Consider the following 8,839-nt stretch of genomic DNA (forward strand, 5'->3'; position numbering starts at 1 on the left):
CTCTCTCTCTCTCTCTCTCTCTCTCTCTCTCTCTCTCTCTCTCTCTCCTGTTAAAACCAAAGCCCTTTTCTACTGTTCTTTTAAAACCTTCTGCTACCACATCAACTACCAAATCCATAACCATCACCATCAGGGCTGCCTGAGCTTCTTCCACCAAAACTCCTCCCTTTCATGGATCTGCAATTTAATTGCTATTGTCCACTATAATTTCCAAAGTTATAGTTCCCATCACTGCCATAGTTACCTCCACCAAAATTTCCTTCTTCACTGTAACCATCATATCCTGCTCCACCACCACCATATCCATCACCTTGTTTTCCATAGCCTGGTCCACGACCATAGCCTCCTTTACTTTTGTGACCAGAAACACCCCACCTCCAAATCCATTCCATCCACCATCACCACCTCCAAACTACCTCTGCTGCCGCCACCTCCACCAGTATAGCCTCCTCTACTGCCGTGACCAGAACCACCCCATAGCTGCCACCATCACCTCCAAATCCATTCCATCCACCATCACCACCTCCATAACTACCTCTGCTGCCGCCACCTCCACCAGTATAGCCTCCTCTACTGCCGTGACCAGAACCACCCCATAGCTGCCACCATCACCTCCAAAGTTCCCTCCATGACCTATAGAGTTGCCAGATTTACCTCCAGGGCCTCTCTGTGATCCCGCAGACTGCATCTCTTGTTTAGAGAGGGCCTTTTTCACTTCACAATTATGGCCACTAATAGTGTATTCTTTCTGAACAACAATTTTATTAACTGTGTCGTGATTGTCAAAAATTACAGAAGCAAATCCTCTGGGTTTTTTTTCACTCTGCCTGTCTTCCATAACTTCTATGGTTTCAACCTTTTCTTCCCTATTAAACGGGCACCATGCTTTTCAGAATCCTCTCTGGAAAAGGCTCTCTTTGGTTACACCACACGCCCATCAACCTTGTGTGGCCGAGCGCACACTGCAGCATCCATCTCTTCAACACAAGAGTGGGTCACGAAACCAAAGTCCCCTGGAACGCTTTGTTTGGGGAATCTCTCATTGCCACACAGTCTGTAAGTGTGCCCCATTTCTCAAAATGTTCTCTTGAGTTCTCATCTGTGGTTTCAAAGCTCAGACCACCAATAAACAGCTTCCTCAACTGCTCTGGTCCCTTTGGATCACGGCACTCCATTTTGAGACCAGATAGCCTAAAGTTAAAGAGAAACAAAAGTCTAAGAAAGTCTATGACTACCTGTGACCTCTCTCTACAGTTGTGAACATACCCCCTCTGGACAGTTAATCTGGAGGCTTGTACAGTGGCTATAAAAGACAATGCCCTTCCAGGCCCCAGCATAAACTGTTTAAAATGAATTTGGGAGTCAGGGAAGGGTCGATGGTCTGTCTTGATTGCCAACCTGCCTAGATTCGGATACCATGGAAACAACCCTCTGTGTATGGCTATGATTCAGTTCATTGAGGCAGCACCAGCCCATGGGTTGGGGGTCCTAGACTGTATAAAATGGAAAAAGCGAGCTGAGCACAGACATTCATCTCTCTCTCTACTTCTTGACTACAGACAGGTGACCGTCTATCTCACGCTCTTGCCATTGTGACTCCCCCACCACAATGGACTCTACCCTCAAAATGGGAGCCAAGATGAGCCCACTTCCCTTGAGTTGCTTTTTGGTACCTAACACCAGGCTTGCCATTTGATGGCTGGTGTCTCTGAGGAAAACAGGTTGGCTTCTGTGAAGCGGACAAAAGGAACAAGGGCAAACACGTTCGCCACAGGCAGAAGCTCATGCTAAATGCTTTCTCAGCAGCGACTCCTTCAGGCCTCACAACCCAGTAAAGCAGGTGGCTCTTAAAATCCCCCACTTTCCAGAGAAGAAAACTGAGGCCCCGGTCTGCCTCGGGTCACACAGCTGGCATGGACATCTGGGTTTCAAAACTGGAACAGCCTTTTCTCCCCTGCTAGCCTGCTTCTTAAGGGGGGCTGCTCAGGAGGAGGCAGAGTTGGACCCCCGCTCTTTCCCTCAGCGAGGAGAATTTTGAGGCCATAAGATTTCTGAGCTGGCTCATTACTGACCCTTGTGAGATTTCCCGTGTTGAGCCAGGCAGCCAGCGAGCCCTGGATAGCTCTGCACACGTCTCCTTGGCAGAGGTTAGCTCTGAAGGCAGTGCAGGCCTCCGCATCCCAGCCAGCCTCCCGCTGGCAGGTTCATCCGAGCACAACTCTGCGCATCCAACCAATGAATAATAAATTTAATAATTAAAGAATAATTAATTACACCTGAAACTTCTCACTTGGGGGTACAATTAGCCTCTGGCTCCTTTAGAATGAGTTGCCAGTGACTAATGGTGCCCTCAAGGAAGCATTTGTAAGTACAGTTAATTGTGTGCAAAATTGAACCCACAAATACTTGCGAGCATAAAAATTATTCCCACAAAAACAGTTTGTTCAAAATCCAGCCCTTGGTTTTTAAAGAAGAGCCCTGTGGCTGGTTCCATAGACCCAGGAAGACGTTGGAGGCCTGCGTGGGGGGCCGTCCTCCCCTGCACCAGGGTCACCCGAGGGCAGAGGCTCCAGGAGGCAGAAACTCAGGCAGTCACACAGCAGAGCAGGGTGTTGTGCAGAATCCGTAAGGAATTAATGAGAAGTTATGGGAAAGAGCTGAGCAGGATAAAGCAAGATTTAAGGGCAAACCTCCTGCTTTGTTCTTTCGAACTTCTCAGCCAAAGCCAAAACCCTCCGAAGTCAGGAGACTGGGTACCGGCTTCTTGTTCTCTCCGTCACCTGAAATACCCCTGTCTGTGGATGCTTTCCAGCATCCTGCCACAAAGAGTATGAGATGGGCACTGCACCTGCTCTGGGCACATCACTCTCTTACTCATCAGTGATGCTCCGGGACTCACAGTCATGGTCCTGAGTCCTCAGGTGGTCTCCAAGGAGCAAAAAAACTCAACTCCTCTCACCATCTGTTACCAACACCTCTTGCTCAATATCCCACAATGTCCACTCCCAGCCTTATGCCCACACCACCTGCTGTTTCCTCTGCCCAACATGCCCTCCCAGATACTCACAATGCACACATGTATAGACTGAGCTCACAGACACATATAGATGCACATGAACAGACAGGTCTAAGGCAGTGCACATTTATATGAATGCATGTTCATACATACACGGAAACACACATGCTCATAGTCATACAAGTAGCTACATATTCACAATGCCACATGTATATACTAAACCACAAATAAATGCATATAAACAGACATATGTTTGATGCATGTGTTTGAAACAGTAAACATGTACATACATATTGCATACTCATGCTGTGTGCTCATATACATACATGCCAAGCTCCCAATATACACATACTTATGACACACACATATATACTGAACACAGAGCATATATAAATGCATATGAATAGATATGTATAAGCTAGTGCATACTTATGCATGATCATACAAACATAAACACTTATGCTCATAATAATACTTGCAAACCCTTACATACATATATTTACAATGCACATATATATAAACATAGCATACACATATATATACACACACATAATCTGGTACCCAAATATACGGACACATAAATATGCATTCAGACATCCATTCTTACTACACACACACACCCTGATACACATATGTACAGATACATAAATATGTATTAGCCAGGCAGGACATTTGCACACATGTAAAATAAACAGGGTCACTTGAGTACAGAAGTCACACTTATATACACACATTTGTCACATGTGTGACTTCCTCTTTTCTCAGATGGTACACCAATTTCCAAGGCTGCAAGCTTTTCCTAACCACCCTCTCCCCTTAGATAAGTTCTCTCTCTCCCCTGGGCCACTCTCAGACCCATCTTCCTGTGACCGACTGACTGCCCTCTTGTTTAGAAGCCCTTCATGACAGGGTCTGGGGCCATCCCTTTGTAGCCAGTGGCATCACAGTGCCCAACACGTAGCAAATGTCCCTTATATTTAGGGGCATAAATGACAAGAGAACAAGGAAGGATCTTGGGCCTGTGTGCCTGTGAAGAATCCACGTGGGCTTACTCTAGAACAGTGCCACAGGAAACACCTTGGCAGGAGTCACCTTCTGGAACTGCCCTCTTGAAGGCACAAAGCAAGGGAAACCTTCGTTCGTTCCCCTCATTCAAGGACAGGTCTGCTCATAGTTCTCAGAAGACAGAAGCCACAGCCCTCAGCTCTGAGAATAGAGGAGTTTTTTCAGACAATTCACACTTCCATGAACAGCATCCTAAGCTGTGTGCATAGGGTCTGCCAGGCCAACAGACAGCCCCAGAGAGGGGACAAAACAGAAAGAACGTGGGGGCTGGAGAGATGGCTCAGCGGTTAAGAGCACTGCCTGCTCTTCCAAAGGTCCTGAGTTCAATTCCCAGCAACCACATGGTGGCTCACAACCATCTGTAATGAGGTCTGGTGCCCTCTTCTGACCTTCAGGCATATATACAGAACATTGTATGCATAATAAATATTTTTTTAAAAAAAAGCACCGGATGTTTTCCAGAGGACCCGGCTTCGATTCCCAGCACCTACATGACAGCTCATAACCATCTATAACTCCAGTTCCGAGGGATCTGATACCTTCTGACCACAGAGGGCACCGGGTATACAGGTAAAATACCCATAGACATAAAAATAAACAATTTGTTTAAGGATGGATATGGAGGAAGTAAGAGATGGCAATAGATTCAGGGAGGTCATTATATTGTGTATGGCCTCGACGGCACGTGAGAGAGGTTTTGTCACAGCCTGGTAGAATTGAACTGGGGAGCCAATGCAGACTCCAAAGGAGAGGAACACAGGCCAGAAGTTCCTCAACTCCAGCAGAGAAACTTGGACTCTGTCTGCTAGGGACCAGTAAGTACTTGACATTCTGTGTGTGCTCTTGTTATGCTGTGGAACCCTATCAGCCCTTCCAAATCTCACTCTGATGGCATGGCCTGGAAGAAGCCTATTTCCCACCAGGAACAAACATCACACCACTAGGAGGCATCTTAGAGCCTTTGGCTGTCCTGTCCTCACCTCAGGCACAGATTCCTTCACTATCTGTCCCAGGCCAATCAACATTTGGTGCCAGCAAGGGTAAGGAGAAAATGTGGGGCCCAGGATGGCATTTGCTCTGCCTGCAACCTCATGCCCAAAGAAGTGATAGGCCATTTCACACTCCCAGATGCTTGGTCCTGCTTTTTGTCATGCTGCTTCTGGAAGACAGGCATCCCTGGGGACACAAACATGTGTCCTGGGTCTCTGGTTAGAAGTCTGCATTCCTGGCTGGGCGGTGGTGGCGCACGCCTTTAATCCCAGCACTTGGGAGGCAGAGGCAGGCAGATCTCTGTGAGTTCGAGACCAGCCTGGTCTACAAGAGCTAGTTCCAGGACAGGCTCCAAAACCACAGAGAAACCCTGTCTCAAAAAAAAAAAAAAAAGAAGAAGAAGTCTGCATTCCTTTATCTGTTTTCTTCTTGACAGTTTCTCAGAGTGTTACCCCATTGTCTTCTGATGCGGGGTGGGGGGGGTCCTAAGCATCTAGAAGCCCCTGGGAAGTCACGGCAGGGCAAAGCATCAGCGCTGTCTCTCGGTGGAAGATTCAGAACTTGAAGAAATTTTAATGAGTCCCAAGGAGGGGCTCAATTGCGAAATAAAACCAGTCGCTTAAGAAAGCCTGATACTTGGTCTGGGGGAGTTCTGTCCATTAAAATTTTGCCTTGCAAGCACAAGGAATTGAGTTCAATCTCCTGAGACTATGTGTGGTAATTTGAATGCAATTGGCCCCTCATAAGCTAATAAGGAGTGGTACCTGTTAGGAGGTGTGGCCTTGTTGGAGGAAGTGTGTCACTATGGAGGTGGGCACTGAGGTCTCAAATATGTTCAAGGCACAGCCAGTGAGACAGTTCACTTCCTGTGGATCAAGATGTAGGACTCTCAGCCCCTTCTCCAGCACCATGTCTGCCTGCGTGCCCCCATGTCCCATTATGACAACAATGGGAAAAAAACAACTCTGAGATTGTAAACACCCCATTAAATGTGTTCCTTTATAAGAGCTGCCATGGTCACAGGGTGTCTGCACAGCAATAGAAACCCTAACTAAGGCAAACACACACACACACACAAAGCTAGCCATGGTGGCAAGCCCTAGTAATCCCAGCATCTGTGAGGGACAGAAAGAATGTAAGAGCTGGAGGAGGCTATGAATGGTTGTCTTCTGGATGTGGCATAGCCATTGCATCCTGCACTCACAGCAGCTACGGTTCCCTGCACCAGACCCATGTAATGTCGAGCCAGCCGACATTCCAGGATGGATGGGGAGGGGCTCATATGGCCCCACTCCTAGCTGAGGACCAAACTTGGGTCTTCTGTAAGAACGGGGAAACACTGCTAACCACTGGGCTGCCTCCAGCCCTCTTCTCTACTTTTCATAGCATGTGTTCTACCATCCCTTCCTCACTTAAGATGTCCCACAGCTCTTGTGAACAGAGCAAATGAGGCTTCACGGGCACAGGTGAGCGCCATTTGTCTGTGCCATGCTCCTGGCCTGGGTGACATGGTACAGATCAGTGCATTTTCCTGTCTGACCCTCCACATCTCAATTCTGAGTCTGTGTTGAAAGTCCTCCCTAATTAGGAGTCTCCCTGCTCCCTGTTGGGATGACCTTTTGGGCCATGTTTCTAATTAGAGTCTTGGGCTGGCATTCTATTAACTGTAAAAATGGTGATTCTTAGATTGAGTTAATTGCTGGTATCTGTGTGCAATGGTCCCCGAAGATACTATACATTACAGTAAATAAACCTCGGGTCCGAATCCCGTGCTCACAGGCTTGATAAATGCTCTGTCATACCGATGGAAGCCTCAGTCATCTAGGTCCTCCCAAGCCCCCTCCGGGCAAGCTTTTCCAAAGGAAACTTATTAGAAGTAGCCTCCTGGTTCTCTTTTTTTTGTTTGTTTGTATTATTTTAAATTATGTATAGGGTGTGTGTGTACTCACATATGTGGATATGTGCACCAGAATACAGGTACCCGGGAGGCCAGAGACCATGGATACCTAAGAGTTGGAGCTGCAGACCATTGTGAACAGCCTAACATGTGTGCCAGGTCCTCTGGAAGAGTAGTACATTTTTTTTTTTTATTGCGAGGATGGGGGGTTCAAGACAGGGTTTCTCTGCTGCTTTGGCTCCTGTCCTGCAACTAGCTCTTGTAGACTCTAGGCTGGTCTCGAACTCACAGAGGTCTGCCTGCCTTTGCCTCCCAAGTGCTGGGATTAAAGGCGTGCATCACCACTGCCTGTCTGTTGTACATGGTCTTAACTGCTGAATCATCTGTCTATCTATCCAGCCAGCCTCTCTTTTGATTTTTCAAGAAAATAAACCAGCCAGGCGGATACGGTGATGCACATCTTTAATGCCAGAATATGGGAGTCAGAAACAGAAATAAGTAGATATCTGAATTCAAAGCCAGCTTTATCGGTTAATGAGTTCAAGGCAAGCAAGGGCTACACACACACACACACACACACAATGAGGATGTGTATAAAAAAAATAAGAGAGAGAGAGAGAAGAAAAGCAACCAAAGGAAAAGAAAGAAAGAAAGAAAGAAAGAAAGAAAGAAAGAAAGAAAGAAAGAAAGAAAGAAAGAGAAGAAAAGCAACCATCAGACCTCCCAGCCAAGACTCCTCTTTGCAGACACATGTCAAGAAACCAAGTAAGATATTGCAAATGATTTCCTCTGATCATGATGGAAATGGCCACACATTGATAGTGGAGTGACTCTAACCCATCCAAACCACTGTGAAGTATTTGGTAATAGAGTCAAGAACCTTAAAAATGTCCACCTTGGTTTTTTCATAAAGTAAATGTTGTCTTAGTTACCTTTTGTTTGTTTGTTTGTTTGTTTGTTTTGATTTTTCAAGACAGGGTTTCTCCGTAGCTTTTTGGTTCCTGTCCTGGAACTAGCTCTTGTAGACCAGGCTGGTCTCGAACTCACAGAGATCCACCTGCCTCTGCCTCCCAAGTGCTGGGATTAAAGGCGTGTGCCACCACCGCCCGGCTCTTAGTTACCTTTCTTGTTGTTGCAGAGGATCTGAGTTTGAGTCTCAGCACCCACGTCTTATAATTTACACCCTATAACTCTCTTCTGGCTTCCGAGGGCTCCTGAACTCATGCACATACTCACAAGCAAACATACACATACATACATGTAATTAAAAAATTATAAGCAGGACAGTAGTGGCACATGTCTTTAATCCCAGCACTCAGGAGACAGAGGCAGGTGTATCTCTGTGAGTTGGCCAGCCTGGTTTACAGAACGAGTTCCAGGACATCTAGGGTTGTTACACAGAGAAACATTGTCTTGAAAAACCCAAAATAATAATAAAAGGGCATGGTGGCATACACCTTTAATCCCAGCACTCAGGAGGAAGAGGCAGGTGGATCTCAGTGAGTCAAAGCCAGCCTGGTCTACAGAGTGAGTACCAGGACAGCCAGAGCTGTTACACAGAGAAACCCTGTCTTCACAAAAGAAAGGAAGGAAGGAAAGAAGAAAAAAGAATGAAAGAAAAGATAATGGCATTATGAATTTGATGTGGCAAATTAAACTCCAAGTTAAAAATAGACCTTCCCTGTCTCAAACTTCCTTCAGAATGATCACAGTCATTTTTTCCACAGACTTGAAGTTTCTGCAATATCTACCAGGGGATCCGGGCTCTGTGCTCCATTGTAGAAGCCGGGATTGACTGCTTGTGAGGGAGCAGGCTTCTCTTCAAGTGTGTTGACAATGCAGTTATTCTCAGACAATACAGACGATTCCTT

Source organism: Chionomys nivalis, chromosome 8 (genome assembly GCF_950005125.1).
Source record: "Chionomys nivalis chromosome 8, mChiNiv1.1, whole genome shotgun sequence".
Taxonomy (NCBI): Eukaryota; Metazoa; Chordata; class Mammalia; order Rodentia; family Cricetidae; genus Chionomys; species Chionomys nivalis.